Source organism: Globicephala melas, chromosome 17 (genome assembly GCF_963455315.2).
Source record: "Globicephala melas chromosome 17, mGloMel1.2, whole genome shotgun sequence".
NCBI lineage: Eukaryota > Metazoa > Chordata > Mammalia > Artiodactyla > Delphinidae > Globicephala > Globicephala melas.
This window is the reverse complement of record NC_083330.1, coordinates 26,981,328-27,000,244: the sequence shown is the minus strand read 5'-3', so window position 1 is coordinate 27,000,244 and position 18,917 is coordinate 26,981,328. Positions and strand designations below refer to the sequence as shown.

The 18,917-nt window shown below is 37.2% G+C and overlaps 1 protein-coding gene and 1 pseudogene across 5 annotated transcripts in view; both read right to left on the bottom strand.

Annotated features, from left to right (window-relative positions):
- RALYL (RALY RNA binding protein like) overlaps positions 1–18,917 on the bottom strand; it is an 822,798-nt gene that overhangs the window by 634,677 nt on the left and 169,204 nt on the right. The window lies entirely within an intron of this gene.
- Positions 15,479–15,727, bottom strand: LOC115843320 (small ribosomal subunit protein eS27-like; annotated as a pseudogene).

Genomic DNA, 18,917 nt, shown 5'->3' with positions numbered 1-18,917 from the left:
GCTGGCATCTTGACTGCAGCCTTGTAAGTCAGCCTGAAATAGAAATCTCTCTCAGGTAAGCAGGGCCTAGATTTCTGATTCACAGAAACTGTGAGATGATAAATGTGTGTTGTTTAAAGCCACTAAATGTTGAGGGTTAATCTGTTACACAGCAGTAGATAACTAATACACATTCCTGAGGCAGGGACTATACCTTATTAGATTTCATGTATCCAGCAACTAACTCAGTTCCTAAAACACAGAAAGCAGCCATGGATACCAACTAAGTGGAAAGCTAATGAAAGAAGAAAGGATTAAACTAATTGATCTTTAAGATAATTTGAAACTTGAGATTCTATTATTATTTCATGTAAAACATAATTAAAATAAACTCTTCACCATGGTCCTATCCACTTTATCAGAATAAAAGATATTACAAGTAAAATAGCCTAAACTCAATAACAAAGATTTTTTTCTCCTCCACTCCCCCAAGTTTATTGAAATATAATGTAGATACAAAAGATTCACCCATTATAAGTATGCCATTTGATAAATTTTCGAAGCTAGAAATATTCATGTAACTACCACCACAAACAAGATGTAAAGCATTTCCAACTAATGTGCCCCTTTGCAATCAGGCCTCTTTCCTAACTCCTTCAGGCAACTATTTACTGATCAACTTTCTCTCATTATAGTTTTACATTTTCTAGAATCTCATACACAGAGATGTTTTTAAATGCTCAGTGTGTATTTCAAATGCACTAGGTGTAAAGATACAAGACCATATATATAAGTCAGCTGTAGCTGAATTTAATATTTTTGTTTTCATTCATAATTTTATATGTAAATCTCTTCAATAGATTCTCTTTACAAATAAATAATATTATCTATAAGAAAAAGACTATTTCCAATGGAATTTTTACTAACTGATCTTTAATAAATTGATCTGATCAAGAAGACAGTTTCTAAAATTCCTCAAAGATCCCCAGAATTTATCCAGAATTTTTCCCTCTGAACATTGAGAGAAAAATGAGAATACCTATTGTACTGTACTAAGCTTTTCTGCAGTGGCCATTTATAAGCATTTTTTTTAATTTAACAGCTAAAAGAAGGTTGAGGCTATAGGGAAACAGGAAAGGATTTTACATTTAGAGTTAGAATTCTCTGGATTTTGCTACAACTTGGCTCTGTGAAATTGGTTCTTGCTGATTAAAGTTTCAACACTGACACAATCAGGCTGCTTTTGAATGCCTGGTCTTTCTCGAAGTTGCAAGTAAAGAGACATGCAGTCATCTAATAAAAATGCTAAAGACATTTCCTTGAATGTAAGCGTTGATGGATGGATAAACAACAGTGAGACCTGCATAATGAAAGCAGTCACAAAACTCTACAGTATTAGTAGATGCATCGGGGACTTTGAATTCCTGCAGTCTTTCATTTTAACAAATATTTACTGAATTCTCACAATGAGCAGGGTGCCACATTTGTTATATCAAATGTTTCCTCACTTACTGGGGGAAAATGACTAATAGTTACCAGCACAAATGCAGGAGTCAATTAAGTTAGAAAAGCCTTGATATGCCTACAGCATCAAAGCTCCATTTTACGTGGTAAGTATCTAAATAAATCCCAAAGAGTGCCACTAATGTCTGTCTCAACTTGTAGATGCCCTTTGGTAACCACTTACAGTTGAACGATCGCATTCAGAGGTAAACAGTACAGTGAACAGAACCGTCTGTTTGGGATCACACTAACCTAGATGCAAATTGAGTTTTGACTTTCACTAAATAAGTTTAGTGGCCATAGGAAAAATAACATAACTCCTAGAGACAGTTTCTTCAGATGTAAATGAGTGCTTTATATATTACAAGATGTGAAGCAGGGTTTTTCTGTTACTTCAAACATTTCAGCTAAAGCCTCAATTGAGAAGGATAAGAGGAAGAGATATGGGAACATATGTATATGTATAACTGATTCACTTTGTTATAAAGCAGACACTAACACACCATTGTAAAGCAATTATACTCCAATAAAGATGTTAAAAAAAAAAGAGAGAGAACGATAAGAGAAAGGACTCTAAAGAGTAGCTGCTAGGCACCTCTCCTAGGGTTTCCTAACAAGCAGCAAAACTGGCTACAAACCTAGCCCTTAATCTGGATCATCAAATGCAGAATTTGGAGTGCATCGTGAGAGAAAGTCGTCAAGGCAATGAGATGTTATCCAAAGGAGCGGTTTCAGCTTATCTCCTGCCCTGCACACACACTCCACACACTTATCCTAGGGGACCAGCTCCAAGGGATTTAAAAGTAGTGGGTGGGGCAGATCAGACCAGTGCCTCAATTCTGACCACAGGCTTGCTGAGCAGAAGTGTGCAGACAAATTTCTGCATGACCACTGTGATGAGAAGATTTTGGAACAGCTGGCTTGTGGCCCCTGGATTTTGGGGAAGCATTTGAGCATCGAAATGACTGACCCTTTCCCTCCTAGAGAATTCAGAAAGCAGAATGCTGGCTGGAAGACAGCAGACAAGCAGACCTACATTCCATTACTTGTCAGGACAAGAATGCCTGCATCTCCTATAGGCTCGGTGCATCCCACTGAAAGTATTTTGCTATCCTTATAGGATCCTACAGAAAAGTATTTCCTGCCAAAGTAAGAGAAGGAGGTTATTGGATTGGTTACTGTGTGCTGGAGCTGGGTGATAGGTAAAATGCAAACGTCCATTATCAGAGAGCCGAGGTCCAAAATAGTGGTGGTATGGGGGAGATAGCAGGGTTCTAAAGAGCCTACCAGTATACCCCACAAAGCAGACAGCTCCTGCCAGTAACGGAGATATCTATTACTGAGAGAGACTAGAAAAATCCCAGTCAATTCACAAATTATTCTAAAATGCAGGGCTAGAGCTAGTGGCAGGCCTGAACTGAGGGGATGGGAGACATTTTGAATTTTATTTGAATTTAGGACAGCTTGAAAATTTTAATAACTGAAAATAAATTTCAGTTGTTGAAATTAAATTGTGTTTATAACCAACGGTCTCAAAAATTATGGCCTCTGCCTTACATGTATCAAATCACAGGGTCAAAGATGTGATAACACAGTTGAAGACAAAAAGTAAAAGTGCTTTCTGCTTATATTGGCTTTGAGTTCAGACCACTGAATAAAATCATTACATAAGGATTATAGATAATACACATTAAATGCCTTCCATAGTACCTGACACACAGAAAATGAGTTTAATAAATATGAGTTACTGTTAGTTTTATTCCCATGTCTCTGGCACTGTTAGTTACTTTACTTACATACGTTACCTCTAATCCTCCCAATAAATCTACAAGGTAGCTATTGTTCTATTTATTTTATAGATGAAAAGAAAGAAGAAACAAAAGTGAAAGAGGCAGTCATTACCCTGAGAAGCTAAATCCAAGGGAAGCAGAGTAGTACATTAACGGTGCTAATGGCTCAAATAGAGATTGTACAAGGTGGCATCAGAGGCCAACTCAGACCACACTTAGGTTTTCCCAAAGGATCTTGTCCCTAAAATAAGAGTCAGTTATCCAGGTTAAAAAGAGGGATGACATTTCCAAATGATGGGCTCTACAAGAGGTCGAGGATGACCAAGGTACAGGAAGGGACGTAGCAAGAGGAGAACAGAGTTGCAGGATGGAGTGATATAATGAAATACCTGTAACCCTCCTTGGTCGTTTACCCTGAAGACAGTGTGGAACTAAGGGATGAATTTAAGTAAGGTAGTGGTCACTGCCATGTAGGGATCTCTACACAGAACCCAGAAGTATGGTATTGCAGTCTGAGAGCCCCTAGTTGCTGAATCAGGCCAATCTGTGAGTTCTCTGACCTCTTAGTATCCCTCATCTGTAAAGCCTGTTAATGTCCTTCTCTTTAAATGGAGTAAAGATAACACCTACTTCATGGGACTATACTGAAATGCTGAATTACAAAATGCTACATAAGTCTTATATTATGAGCACAAACACTGAAAATACTAGTCAACTCTCCCCAATTTTTCTTAAAATGAACAGTTAATTATATTACCAATAATTAAATTTCTCCTCTGCATGTTGATACGTGTTATGCATCAAACAAATTTCTAAAAACTCATTATTTGTACTAGTCTAAAAACATTCAGCTGGATTCTTTAAATTTCTGCTTCCACTATACATTCTAACAAAGGCAAACATAGAAAAATATGGCAGGAAATTCAGGACAGCTAAGGGCAAAAGCTAACTATGGAGGCTTCACTTGAAGTTCTCAGAGTGGCAATAGTAATTACAGGTTTGGAGCTTGTGGCAATTATAGCAAATTCTCAAGTGCAGTGCTTCTCCTTCCTCCATAAATCTGCAGTGACTTGGTGACCTAATCCAAGTATCAAAGAAACCCCAACTCTGACAGGATGCCCTCTTCCCTAAGTGGATGTTTGCATTTCTCTGTATAAGTGCCATGAAAAGAGAGAGAGAGGGAGAGACAGTTAAAGTTATCAGGGTGAAATATAATGAGGGCATCTTATGAGGCAGCAGAATGATATAGTGGGAAGAATATGGCAGTTTTTCCTACAATCAGCTCCTCACTACAGCCTCCTAGAAGTGTGGTGAAACTGGCTAACAGACTTAGATCAGAAGGGTGAATGGTCAAGCTCAGGGCCAGCCACAGACCAGCTTACCAGGTGCAGTGTGTGGGATGTCTGAGATTGATCTAAAACCAAAAGCTGGCCCTGACACCTCTGGCACCTTTCCTAGGTGCAGCTGGGAAAGCCACAATGCAGAGGCCAAGGGGCTTCATAAACCTAGGACCAGTTTCATCAGGTTCTGATACAAAGAGAGTCAGCCTTGAGAAGAGGGCCTGTAAAAGATTCTAGGGAAGAGGTGTCAAGGAATAAAAATACAAGTTATGCAATGATCCAGAACAATGGGGCTATTCCTCCCAAGACCTAGGAAGAAGCCCTTCAGAATTGAGGACTGAGAGTAGATGCAGGGGAATCACAGTCCCTGTCATTTTCATTCTAAAATGATCTTTAGATGAAGTAAGAATAATACCGAAGTTTCATTTTTATTGTAACTTTTCTCACATGATTAGATGGTTTTTAAGGATTTCTTTAAAAATAACAGTACATATCTGAAATTTGTCTTATCCAAAAATCCATTTATATGTCTCTTAGAAATTGATTAAATTTAACTTCTTGTATTTAGTATTCCAGCCAGCAATGCTTTTTTTTTTTATCTTTTAAGAGGTTTGGAACATAAAATTAGCCCAGTATTGTAACAACTAAATTGACTCAATTTTTTCCAAAAATGGCAATATTAACATATGTCAATGGAGCATTTGATTATTCATATGCATGTAAAATGCTCTAATATATACTGTACATCTAGAGAATTTGAACTATTTGCTTTACTTTTCTGGATTTGGGGGGCAGAAAGAGATGATAATCATAAAACCCGTGTTTACCCAAGGGATTATGCCACTCTTGTTGTCATCATTATGTCAATGGCCAAAACAAACACTATAAGCATTGTCTCAGTACTAATTTGATAGAGAGTTGGAGGAGAGTTAAGAAAAATTAGAACTTTCTTTGACACAACAGCTTTTGGGTCTGGTCGTTACCAAGCCCCAGTTCCAAGCTGCTCTAAATGATGAGGCTGACGGTGCCATGTTCTTACAAGACCTTCAATGTCTGGTTTGATTCCTAGGACAGACTGGTACAAGCAGGTAGAGCCCATGGGTAGTGCTTATCCTAGAATTAAAATGCACAGAATGGGAAAAGATGAAGTTATAGAATGAAAGAGATAGGAAAAAACTCTCAGAAGTATAATGGTCCTTGAAATGCATATTAGTCTTCATCCAGAGTTCAAAGAATATTTATTATAGAAACAATATTATGCTTTCATGAAAATGCATTTGTCGTTGATTAAAATATGGTCCTATGATAAAAATCTGTGGGACATACTCTACAGGAATTAGAAGAGTGACATGATAGATGAAAATTGAAAATTGTTTCAGGTTCATATAGAGGGCACTGTATAATCATAATTATGAGAGCTTGCATTTGTAAAGGATTTTAGTTTTCAAAGTGCTTTCATGCCCATCATCTCTGATGATCTTTACAACTCTGTGAGCTAGGTAGGGCAAGAATTATCATCTCCATTTTAAAGGAAGGGAAACTTTATATCTTTCTCAAATAAGCAATTTTGTATTTAGAATGATTGTACAACATTTCACTCTTCTTGATAAATGCAGTAGCCTACTGAAAGCACTTACCCATTTATAAAATAAATTAAAAAAATGATAGTGAAAACTAAATAAAATTTATAAGATGAAAATGTTCTAGAAGAAACAGACACAATTAAAGAGAATAAAATAGTGTGAATATGTATGCAGGTAGGTGGGCTTGGGAAATTATTTTGTATAGTATAGTTTAAGTAGTTTCTTTTTTTCTTTCTTTTTTTTTTTTTTTTTCCGGCGGTACATGGGCCTCTCACTGTTGTGGCATCTCCCGTTGCGGAGCACAGGCTCCCGACGCGCAGGCTCAGCGGCCATGGCTCACGGGCCCAGCCGCTCCGCGGCATGTGGGATCTTCCCAGACGGGGGCACGAACCCGTGTCCCCTGCATCGGCAGGCGGACTCTCAACCACTGTGCCACCAGGGAAGCCCATAAGTAGTTTCGTTATTTTTGGGGACATTTCCATGTAACTATCTGGCTACCATCTCAAATTTCGCGTGTCAAAACTTCACCTTCATCTCTCAATTTTCCTATCTCTAACTACAGAAGCCCAGTGCATTTCTTTACCCAAATTGGACAGCTTGGTTCACCTCTTTTTCATTTACTTATCTGAAGTCAGTCACCCCATCTTTTTCTTCTTTTACTTCCTGCTGTCTCTACCTAAATCCCAGGTCTTCACTCACTGAATTTCACACTGTACTTCAGTTTATCTGATTTATGATTTTACCTTAGTTACTGCAATATACCATCAGCTTATTCTTTCCCTACAAATATTCATTAGATCCCTATATTTTTTTCTCTCTAAGGTAAAAAGTACTTTACCTGCCTTTCAGAATCCTTTATTATCAAGATACAAATACTACCCGATTTCCAAACACTCTTTTCTTTTTTAATGAGACCTGGGTCCTCTTGCCCCTCCAATGCTTTATGAATTTTCCTTCCGCAAGCCTTCAATGTCTTGCTCCATTCATGCCGAAACCAAAGTTCCCCTGTTTCTTGCACATATTTCTTCTCTTATGCTTCATTCTGCTATCACTTCCATGACCTAGTTCTCTGTAGAAGGCCCTCATAATGAATACCTACATGATTTATACTTTATGAAATTCAAGTAGGATCTTAATTATATAATGTCTTATACTGATCCATATTCATTAATCTGTATCTCCAGTTATGCTGAAGGCCTTTGACAGGAGGCAACATGTTTTAATATTCTTCTGACGCCCTAGGGACCAAGCAGTGATAAAGACATAGGGGTGGCTCATTTTTAATTAATAATTATATTCAAAAGCATAGAAACAAAAGTTTGAAAATAAATGCATTCATTCATGCTAACCATTCATTATGTTAAGTGCTGAGAATATAATGGCAAATAAGAAAGACCTGCTGCCCCCCTCACTGAGCTTGTGGTCTCCTGCCATGGAGAAACCAAATAAACACCCTCCATGGTGAGTGCTAACTGCCTAACATCATGTAAAGTCACAAAGAAAAATAAGAGAGGAGAGTTGATCAGTATTTATTACAAAAGAAGCTCACAAATGAAATAACGCCTTTTGGCTTTATGAAGCTTAAATTGTTGACGAGTATTGCTATTTTCCGTATGGCAGCACAGGGACCATAAATGGTTCTACATTACGTGAAATATGAAGATCAGTGAAATGATTGGCATTTCAAGTTGGAAGCTAGAGGGAAAATGATTTATAATTCAATAGTATATATTTTTATATTCATCAAACACTGTATGCTTAACGTCATTTAATTTTTAAATAAAAATGAATAATTAAAAGTACCCTAATAAGCATATAAAATAGCTTGAAGAACTTTAAAATTTTGGTTATTCATTAACAGAGCAGATAAATTATGTTAATTTCCACCAATTCTTTAAATTTTTACAGTAATATTGAATTTAACTTGCAAATGTTTGATAATCTAAGCCATCATAGAACAATCTGGTAAGCTGATGCATTTTCTTTATGCATCAGTATGCATTATGTACAGATTTTTGTAGGCTTAATTAGCAATGTTAAACCATGGGAAAAAAAGACAACCTTAAAAATAACTATTTCAAAAGAGATATGTTAGTCATATTTCGGAAAAAAAAAAAAACAAAACTTGACTGCAATAATTTTTTATCCTTAAGCTGGTTTAATGTTGAAAAAGAACATATATTTAATTCCCATCCCAAATGTAAGTATTTTAACCAGCAGATGTTCACTTTTTGACATTCTCATGTATGATATGCTCAATCATTACAGAGACAAAAGAGAGAAAATACCTCTAATGCAAAAAAATTAATTTTTGATGATATTAATTTGACCATATAATTTATTTATAATGTAGAGGCATTCAAAAACCACATTAGACAGAATTTCCAATCATCAGTGAAACTTATGTAATCAACAGACCTTTAATGTTTCAAAAGATGCTTTTAGTTTTTTTCCTATGTACAAATTCATTAATATTTAGAGGGGAGACAGCAAGGAAAAAAGTTACAGCAATAATGATCAAGTATATAGAAAGAAAATCAAAGAAAAACAGTGTCACAGAAACTAATGAAGACAGCTATATCAAAAAGACAGCAGGCCATGTTAGATGCATCAAGAAGATTCAACTGAATGAAGGATGAAAACAGGTTAATTGACTTAGTAATTAGGTCACAGATAAACTTAGTGCAGTTTGAGAACAATGGGGGGTGGGGGAGCTGAGGTCCTGAGCACCAAGCCTTTTCTATCCCTCCAATATATCTGATGTCAGGGAATTCCCCGGCAGTCCAGCAGTTGGGACTCCATGCTTTCACTGCCGAGGGCCCAGGTTCGATCCCTGATGAGGGAATTAAGATCCCACAAGGCACACACTGGGGCAAAACAAAAGAACAAACAAACAAACAAAATCTGATGTCAAATAAAGAAAAGGGTAGACCATCTCGGGTATAAGTGCAGATCGAAGGAATTGCAGGGAACAGGTGCATAAGCACCTTTGGAAGCAGAGAATATGGAAGTAGTAGAAAAGAAGAAGCTGTACATCAGAAATGAAATAGCATAAGTAACTGAAGAAGATGGAAAGATGGTGAAACAGAGAGAATGGGGAAGAGTGAGTGTTAAGGACACCTTTTACTTTAAGATAAGAAGGAGTGTTGAGAGAAGAGATGCACATGTAAATTTTTAAGTGCGGAAGGGGATGAGGACAAGGTCAAACACTGAGAAATGGGGGACCTGAAACAAGGTAAAAAAAAAAAATAATCATACCAAGAAATACATTGGTAATTGTTGAAATGGGAATATAAAAAGAGGATAAAGTAATATTGTCACCAGAGTATGATTCAACACAAGAATATCTACTAAAGTAACATTTAACTTAATAGGTTAAAAAAGGAAAACCATGTACCAATCTCAATAAAAGGAAAAAAAAAACACTGAAAAAAAATTGTCTATTGAATAAAAATATGCTTAGAAAAAAAGTTAAACCCCTTAAATTGATAAAGAATAGCTATCAAAAATGAAAAGTAAACAATACTTAATGGAAGCATTTTAAAATATTCACATAAAATTAGGAATATAATAAAGAACCATCTGTCTAAACTTCTATTAATATTAAAACTGGTAAGGAAAAGATAAAACTGTATTTGTAAAGTTTGAGGACTAAGGAAACTGCTGCAAAGATGCTGGGTGTTATAGCAGTCTACAAAATTAATAGCATGCCTTTATACCAGAAATAGCTGATTTGAAAGAATAAGTGGGGAGATAAAACACCCTTTTATAATAGCAACAAAATAATAACGTACCCAGAAATGTCCAACAAAATAGGTGTGAGCTGTCCTTTGGACATTCACAAAATATTGCTGAGAGACTTTAGCAGACCAGGAAAAAAAACAGCATGAAATTGTTTGTTGTTGGATGGAGGACACTCATTGCAAATATGCCCTTTGTCTCTGAATTTAACTATAAATTTACACCAATTTCAATCAAAATCTTAGCAAAGTTTCTCACAGAATTAGAGAAACTGACCCTAAAATTTATAAAAAACTGCCAAGAAGTGACATTTTTCAATTTCGAAGAAAAGAACAAAGTTAAGCCTCATTCCCTACCAGATACCAAGATTAATTTTAAAACCATGGCAATAAATAAATAAACATGGTGTATTGAGTTATATAGGGGTGGACAAATAGAACACTGGAATAGATTGGAATCCATAGATAGATAGATAGGTAGATAGATGATAAGATAGATAAATAGATATTTAGAGAGAGAAATACTGTTTGAAAGTGGTGGTATTACAATTCAATGTGGAGAGAAACACCTTTCTAATAAATGGTTCCTTAACAAGAAGTTATCTCCATGGAAAATGGTAAAGTTAGATCCTGACTACACCTCCTATGGGTACACACATATAACAAATCATTGTGGATTAAAGACTTAGGAATAAAAGTAAAGCTTTAAAATTATGTAAGATGTTATAGGAGAATGTGACTTTAGTGAAGAAGGATGCTTAAACACTCTCATTGAGAGTAGAGGGGGCATGCTCACGGCTGTACATTGGGTTTTCTCTTTCTTTTTGGTGATTTCCCTTTACCACCTGATCGCTGGGAGTTTTCCTGGCTTCTCTGTTCCTGATATGACTGTTAGAATCGGGGGGAGGGCATTTTTGTTTGTTTGTTTGTTTGTTTTTGTTGATTTGGCCTAACCTTCAGTTGGTGGCATTGGTGGACCTTCTAAGATCAACCACGTCCTCCAACAGCTCCTTCCAAAGCTGCCCAGCCCTCAGCTTCTGTAGGGGGACACCTCATGCTCAGTCATGGGGGACTTGATACAAGTACACTGCTGCTGAATGCATATATCGTGCCATATACCGCAAAGCAGGTAGAAACTTCTGTATCCTGACAGGCAAATCTGGGATGGCTACTTTTGACCCTCTCTTCTCTTAAGCGTTTTGTGATACCACTTTCCTACTTTGCTTGGGTCGCCACCATTGATGCTGGTCTACCCCAGGCAGCTGCAGTCTTCTCCCACGTTTATGATGGAAGACCCAAGCACCTGCTGCCTTTCCCTCTCCACTTCTAGGATTTTCAACAGGAAATACATGTAACTTGGCTGCTTGCTTCTCTTTACTTGCACTCTAAAGCAGCAAAAGGAACAAGCTTTCCTATTTTTCTTCCCATGTGATCTAAATTTATCTTACATCATCTCGTCCTCATTCTTAGTGGTAGGAAGCCTCACAGTCCTGTGAACTCAGATGTAAAGATTATCTTCTCCATAACATGAAAATAACTCTCCAGTGAAGGTCCACCAGGGGTGGTTCTTGATGTAAACCTATGGGCAACCAGGGACTAGAGATTACCAAGGAAGAAAATACATCGGTTTATATCTCAGAAATATTATGCTTCGTAAGTATTTTACAGAAAGAAATTACAGGGCTCAAAACAGATTGGATGTGAGGAGGGAGGAAGTCTATGAAATAGACATCATTCATCCCACTTTGCAGATAAATAAACCAAAGCTTTAGAGGAATTAAGTAACCTGCACGACATCAAATGAAGCAAAGCCAGAATTCTAACCTAAGTGCATATTCTTTCTACAGTAATAAATTATCTGGGACTTCACTGGCAGTCCAGTGGTTAAGACTCGGCGCTCCTAATGAAGGGGACTTAGTTCCTGATCAGGGAACTAAGATCCCACATGCTGGGAACTAAGATCCCGCATGCTGCAAGATGTGGCCAAAAAAACCCTACAAAACAAAAATAAACAAACAAATAAATAAATACATACATACCTACATAAACATCTTCTTATTAAAAAAAGAAAATTAAGCATCTAATCTTTTAAGAAACATATAGACTACCAGCACTAAAATTTCATATCATATGATGGAGTAATGGATAAAACACAATTCACTAAACATGCTGTGAAATCAGGTCATTCATAAAAATTCTCAATGTAAACCTTCTAACATTAATCAACCAGTGTTAAAGCAAATTAAAGGCATATTTTCATATATCTTTAAGGAGAGTACACTGTAGATGAAAATCTTTTAATTAATAAGCTGGCACATGTGGAAAGTTTTTAAATTGTTATTAAATTTATTTCAAGTTGTATTCATTACTAAAGCTGATATCAGGAATATATATAAATACACTGTCAGAGTAGTATGAATGCTGGGAGGTATTACTCTTTTATTGACAAGCACTTGAATGTACGCACTAACAACTCTTGACCTCCCTGTATGTGAATGAAAGTTGTACAATCAGTCAAAGTGACATAAAGCACTGTTTTTAAACCAGTGAAAAACACTTTAGTCCTAATTTGATCACCCTTCTCACCACTGTTATTATCGATAATTATTACAAGTAAATCATCATTAACTAATCCATCAGAGGATTACAAAAATTGTTAAGTATCTTCCCAATACCTCCTTCAGTGAGATTTCCCAGGGAGGCAATTAGAATTTTGTTTCTTTTATAATGTACTGATCAAATGTAAATTTCCATATTCCAGACTGAAGCCTGATCTAAATGAGAAAGTGATTTGGGACATATCCACAGAACATGGAGCTAAGTCTGAGAAAACAGGCAGCAATCGATAGCAGAATAGGTACTGAGAGAACAGGCAGTTTGCAAGGGCAAAACTGAATTTGAAATGCAAGTTCACAGACCACCAGCAGTTCAATGTATAGGGGCAAACAATAGAAACCCAGAACTAGTACATCTGATCCCTCATGTGGTGAGCACTCAATAAATAGTTTCCTATTTTCATGCTATGAGTTTACCTGAAGCAATAAACTATGATGCCAAATTATCACAGGCCATATTACAGCAAACTCAAAGCAGGGTAAGGAGCTTTATTTTCTTCTAGAGAGCAGTGAAAAGAGCCAAATGAAGTGCCTCAAGGACAGAAGTTACCATCTCAACATGGCATATCAGTTAGATCTTGTGGGAAACACATGATAATCATAATTCTAGACTCTGCTCTGTATTCTAAAAAGCTATCATTTATGATTAATGCATTTTGCCCATTTTATAAATAAATAACTCAGCCACAACCATAGTGAGATTTTATGAAGGCCAATTCTCCAGTCTCCCAAACTCATCTATTGTTCTTAGAAGGATGCTGGTGTCTATGCAATTGAATTTTGAATATACATATATTATATCTTCTTAGATGTCTACAAAGACATGAAATATCATTCCCTTGGAGGTAAAACTATTATGTGAAAATCTATTTTTAACTATACTTGTTTCAGGATAATTAAGAACACGCAGAATTTCTCCAAGCAAGAAATTCTCAAAGTAATGTGTTCTAAAAAGAGACTACTGTATTAAACATTATTTTAAAAGCACCACGTGGGTAGCGTCATTCAGTTAATAATCTTATTGCTTTATTAAATTCTTTAAATAAACCATGGAAAAATATTCACTCACCATTCTCACATTTTATTATTTTCTCTTCAAAGGGTGTACACTGACAACTTGTTTTAGTCCACCAGGTTGCAAGATTAGAAAATGAAAATCACTAGTCTTTTTGAAGCCTTGATGGATGGCAGTCACATTGCTTAATCAGCCAGGATTCTGGTACATTGACCATTACAAAGTAGTGGCTATGTTTTGGCCAAAGACTTCACATTTCACTCTTACACATTTCCAGTCCTTTGTTGAGTGACATTATCTTTATAAATTATTTATATCTACTTCAGCAAATTAAGTTGAATGTTCTTACAAAGAGTGGCATTGACATATATGCACTACCAAATGTAAAATAGATAGCTAGTGGGAAGCAGCCGCATAGCACAGGGAGATCAGCTCGGTGCTTCCTGACCATCTAGAGGGGTGGGATAGGGAGGGTGGGAGGGAGAGGCAAGAGGGAGGGGATATGGGGATATATGTATACATATAGCTGATTCACTTTGTTATACAGCAGAAACTAACACAACAAAGTAAAACAATTATACTCCAATAAAGATGTTTAAAAAATCATTAGAATTGAGTTTTTAGTAAAGCATGTGGCATATATTTGCATACCACCATTGCACCATTAACACCCCTGCCTGTGCTCAAGTAATTCTCTGTATAGCTTCCTGTTACCGGCTTTAGTGTATTCTATAAAATAGCTTTAGGTCTTTGAATCTGTGAGGCTCAAACTTCCACTGAATTATGCATAAAATGCCTACTTCACTCTTTCATTCAAGAGGTATTTGTTAAATATCACTATGTGCTCTCTTCCAGACTGCAAACAGTAAATTTATGGTATAAACTTTAAGAATCTCACAATGGTAAAGAATCATATGGTTGAGATCTGGCTCACAGTGGAAGCTGGGACAATTTGTATCCACTGTGGTATCTGGCTATTGTATGTGGGCTGCAGTCAAGATTCTGGATGACAGGGCATGAGGGTGATTCGGGCTTGAAAATGTTCAGAAATCAAAGGAATCCTGGTGGTTAGAACCACACTCAAGATGACCTCACAAAGACTGTGTTTTTAAACTGCTCTTGGCTCCTTTGCTCCCATGCCCACTACCCTATTGGAGCCAAGAGGGTGCTGTTGCTGCTGCCACTTGCAGAATAGATTTTAAACTATCCCTGTTTTTTAATGATACATCCAGACTAAATACACACCAGGAGGATGCTTATGATTGGCTGAGTGTAGCCCAATGTCTGCCACTCATCCGCCAGAGTTCTCAGAAGGCAAATACCTGGTCTTCCTTTTTCCCTAGTGGTAGATAACCATCAGAAATGTTCACAAAAATGTGCCCAGGGACAGTTTTTGTTGTTGTGGATACTGGACGTCCTCCATTAGCAGCCAGGAGGTACCATGTCTCCACTGTTCTCTCTCTTCCTCTGTATCTTGAAATCTCTAGCATGGTTTACATATAAATTACTTCAGTTGCTGCCAAGCACTTTAAATACTTCTTGGTTTTTATTTTCTTTTCGGTTTTTTATGTTTTAAAAATTCATGCAGACGACTTAATGCTCTGGCCAGGCTATTCTACTGCTAATCAGAGCTGTTAAGTGTCTTATAAGCTGGCTGCATGCAGTGTCATTATCACCTTCCACAACACTGAATTCTCACTGTGCTTCCTGAATTCATCAGAATTAAAATTTACCAACTTTACTTTTTTTTCAAGAACATTGTCCATTAAGGCAGACATCTTCAAAGGGTTTACCTTTATGAACAGTTCTCCAAATTGCTGAAGAATCTAAAGTTTTTCTCATCTTTAATGATGCTTTTGTATTCAAAATGTGTTTATGGTATGGTTTCCCATTCATCTTGATTCAGGGTACTTTTAATGCTGCTTCTGTCTGAAGAAGCATCCTCCTGTAAGCCTTGCTTTTCCTCTTGCAGGCTGGCTGAGGACAGTAGAGCAGCCAACACACAAAACTGCTGCTCGTGCATGGCTAAAGACAGTGGTGATTTTATAGCATCCTAGGCATTTCACATTCATGAAGTAGGAATTGGGGCTCTGCATCAGGCACTTCTTGTGTTTCCTCTTCTATCTTGCAGAGAGATGAAGGAAATCCTTTGCAAGTGGCATCTTCTCATGGGGAAGTCATCATCCCAGAAAGTCTAATAATTTTTTAATGAAATGTAGCCAGGCTACATTTCAGAATGTAGTCTCCTAAGGACTTTGGATTTTAGTGTCCAGTAAGTTCACTTAAATAAGATGTCAAAAGTTTCCCCTATATACATATGAATGATTACTATAAATTTGTTTTCCATTTTTCCTGAATTTGAGCTCCAGAGGTCTTACATTGCTCTCCTTTATGATTATGACAGTTGCAGTTATAATCACAAAAAATGTAATATAGAAATATAATAAGGAAGTAGTAAGTTTTGAACAGTTTTGTTGTTTTTCGTTTGTTGGAAAGAAAGAGTGAGGGGTATTAAATGCCACTAAATATTTCCACTAAAAATCTCTAAACATCTCCCTCCTAGGATATTGCCCACAGATATGTTTCATGGTGAAGAGAAAAATAGTGTCAATGCCTGTTATCACAAAATTTTTTAACCAGATAATATTAAATACATTAATGTGTTTAGCCCAGCTCCTGGCATGTAATAAACTGAATAAATGGGAATTGAAGAGGTTTCCTTTAACAGGGGAATAGAAGACAGTAGAAATAGAGATTCTGGGAGACTTTTAAGAAACTAAACATGGGCTTCCCTGGTGGCGCAGTGGTTGAGAGTCCGCCTGCCGATGCCGGGGACACGGATTCGTGCCCCCGTCTGGGAAGATCCCACATGCCGCGGAGTGGCTGGGCCCGTGAGCCATGGCCGCTGAGCCTGCGCGTCTGGAGCCTGTGCTCCGCAATGGGAGAGGCCACAGCAGTGAGAGGCCCGTGTACCGCAAAAAAAAAGAAAAGAAACAAAGAAACTAAACATAATGCAAAATCAGTGGGTTTCTGTGTGTGTGTGTGTGTGTGGCATGAGAGAAACGGATTATGAGGAAAAGGAGTAGCACTCTATTCTATTCAATCTCTCTTCTCAACATCACAGACCAGGGTGTGTTTGCCTAATAATTTAATTTTTCAGTAGTAGCACTTTTTGAGGATATTTTACCCAGAAATAATAATCTTATTAGTAAGACTCTTTTTCTCTCCTTTCTCTGAAACAAGGCATTTCTGTAACCTCTGATAATCTGAGACTTTGTTTTATAACCTCCAATAATCTGATAACCTACTGACCCCAGAGCAACCCTAACCTCCTAATTCCCATGAAGTGACTAAAAGGTACTGCCCTCATCCTGCTGCCAGGCTTCTGCCACTTTGCTCCTTCACAAATGTTGAAAATATTTCTGACCACTTACCCAGCTGTAGTTTGTGTAATTATTCAAGTCCTAATACATGGAGCTAACCACCACCATCTAGCAGTACTGAAGAGTCTACACTGATAATCACTTGTAGCGCACCTACTTTTTCGAAGCTGGGAACTTGCGTTGGTTTCCTTTGTTCCTACTTCTGTCCCTTACCACTCTAAAATACTAATTTTACTGAACAAATCATACGGCTTGCCATTTACACAATTCATGGACAATATACACTGAAACACAAAACATCACTTTATGCATGTATGGATGGGTGTGGTGGGCAGGTGTGTGTGTGTATAACTTCCTGTGTTAGTTCTAACTACTCTGAAAACACCTTTAATTTACATGAAAATAATAACTTCTTATTCTTGAAAATCTAATTATTTCAGCAGATGATTCAGAAGGTTAGGTAATTCATCTTAGTCTTCTCAAAAGGTAATTAGGTAATTATCTTAGTCTTACCCCAATTTTTACACCTAACCAAGTTAAATCAGATTATTTCAGCTATACACAGTGAAACTGAATACTCATTGTCTTTTAAAACTTAATTCTTCAATGCCCACTGGGAGAAATACTGAGTCATTCCTCAGCAAAACAATATAAAAACATACACTTGGAAATAAAATGATGACAAAGATCACTATTATTCAAAACTTGCAGGGTTTTGTAAAGCATCACTGTTGGAACTTTTTGTGTCCCATTGCTGTTAATGAAATTTGAAATTGATGGAGTTAGAATGAAGAAAGGACAAATAAGACTCCCTGCTGAAATCATAGCTTGTGTTGAATGTTCAGTATCTGAATGGCTCTAATTCCTTCTGGTTTGAAATTGTGCCACCAAAATGATGTTCTATTTTAATCCATTATATTAACTGATTGAATGCTTAAATAGTTTTCTTTGGGAAGAAAAGGATTCATTGGAATTTTTTAATGGTTTGCTATAGGCTAATGTATTTTAATAGGAGAGCACTTTCCTATAACTATTTAAACTAAAGCGTGTGAGAGATTAATATTTTCTATTCACTAGTGTCATTTGTTTACCTTGTTCTTTTAGAATATGAAACTCAGCTAGCTGATTTGCAGTGTTAAAAGGTTCAAAATAAATATACTCCTGACTTAAGAACATCTACATTAACATGCTTGAGTGAAAGTAAAACTAGTGATTAAAGGAGAAAGGAATTCTCCTGGAAATGTTTCTATAACCTACTATCCCGCTGACCTTCCCCAGTTCCCTTCATCTATCACTTAAATCTTGATCAGAAGATCTGTAGGAAATGACTGAACTGCATAGAAAGGTGTCTTCACAGTCAGAGAAGAGAAACAACATGCAGAACCCAGAACTCCAATCAGAAGCCTTTACTGACAGAAAGTTGGCACACAGTCCCCTACAGAGGCTGCTCTCTTTTCCTTTGGCCTCCATCGATTAATTATTTTCCAAGAAAAAAGTTTTGTCCGTCACAACTGTTAAGTCTGATACCCCTTAAACTTAAGTCTAGATTTTACTGGATTCCAAGATGACAGTGTGGCTGCAGTTCACGGAATAACCCGTGCGCTCCTCTCTCCATTTCTCAGCACCAGGAGCCCTCCTGTGCATCAGTAGAGTCACTGACTCTTTCTGTACAAAAGGCTGTGCACAGAAGTGGTGTGTGTCACTCCTGACACAAGCATTTCAGAGTATGCGCTTGATCCCTCAGTCCTCTCCTCCTCTTCACAGTGACCAGGAGGCCACCTTCCCCAGATGGTGCAAGTAAAAGATGGTGGAACCTCTGTCAGCCTGGCCCATGGGTGACCACATGAAGCAGAGCTCTCTGCAAACTGACTTAGAGGTACAGTAAACATGAAACAAACTTCTGCTGTGTTAAGCAAAGGAGATTTCTGGGTTAAGTTGCTGCCACAGCATTACCTCTGATTAAACAGGC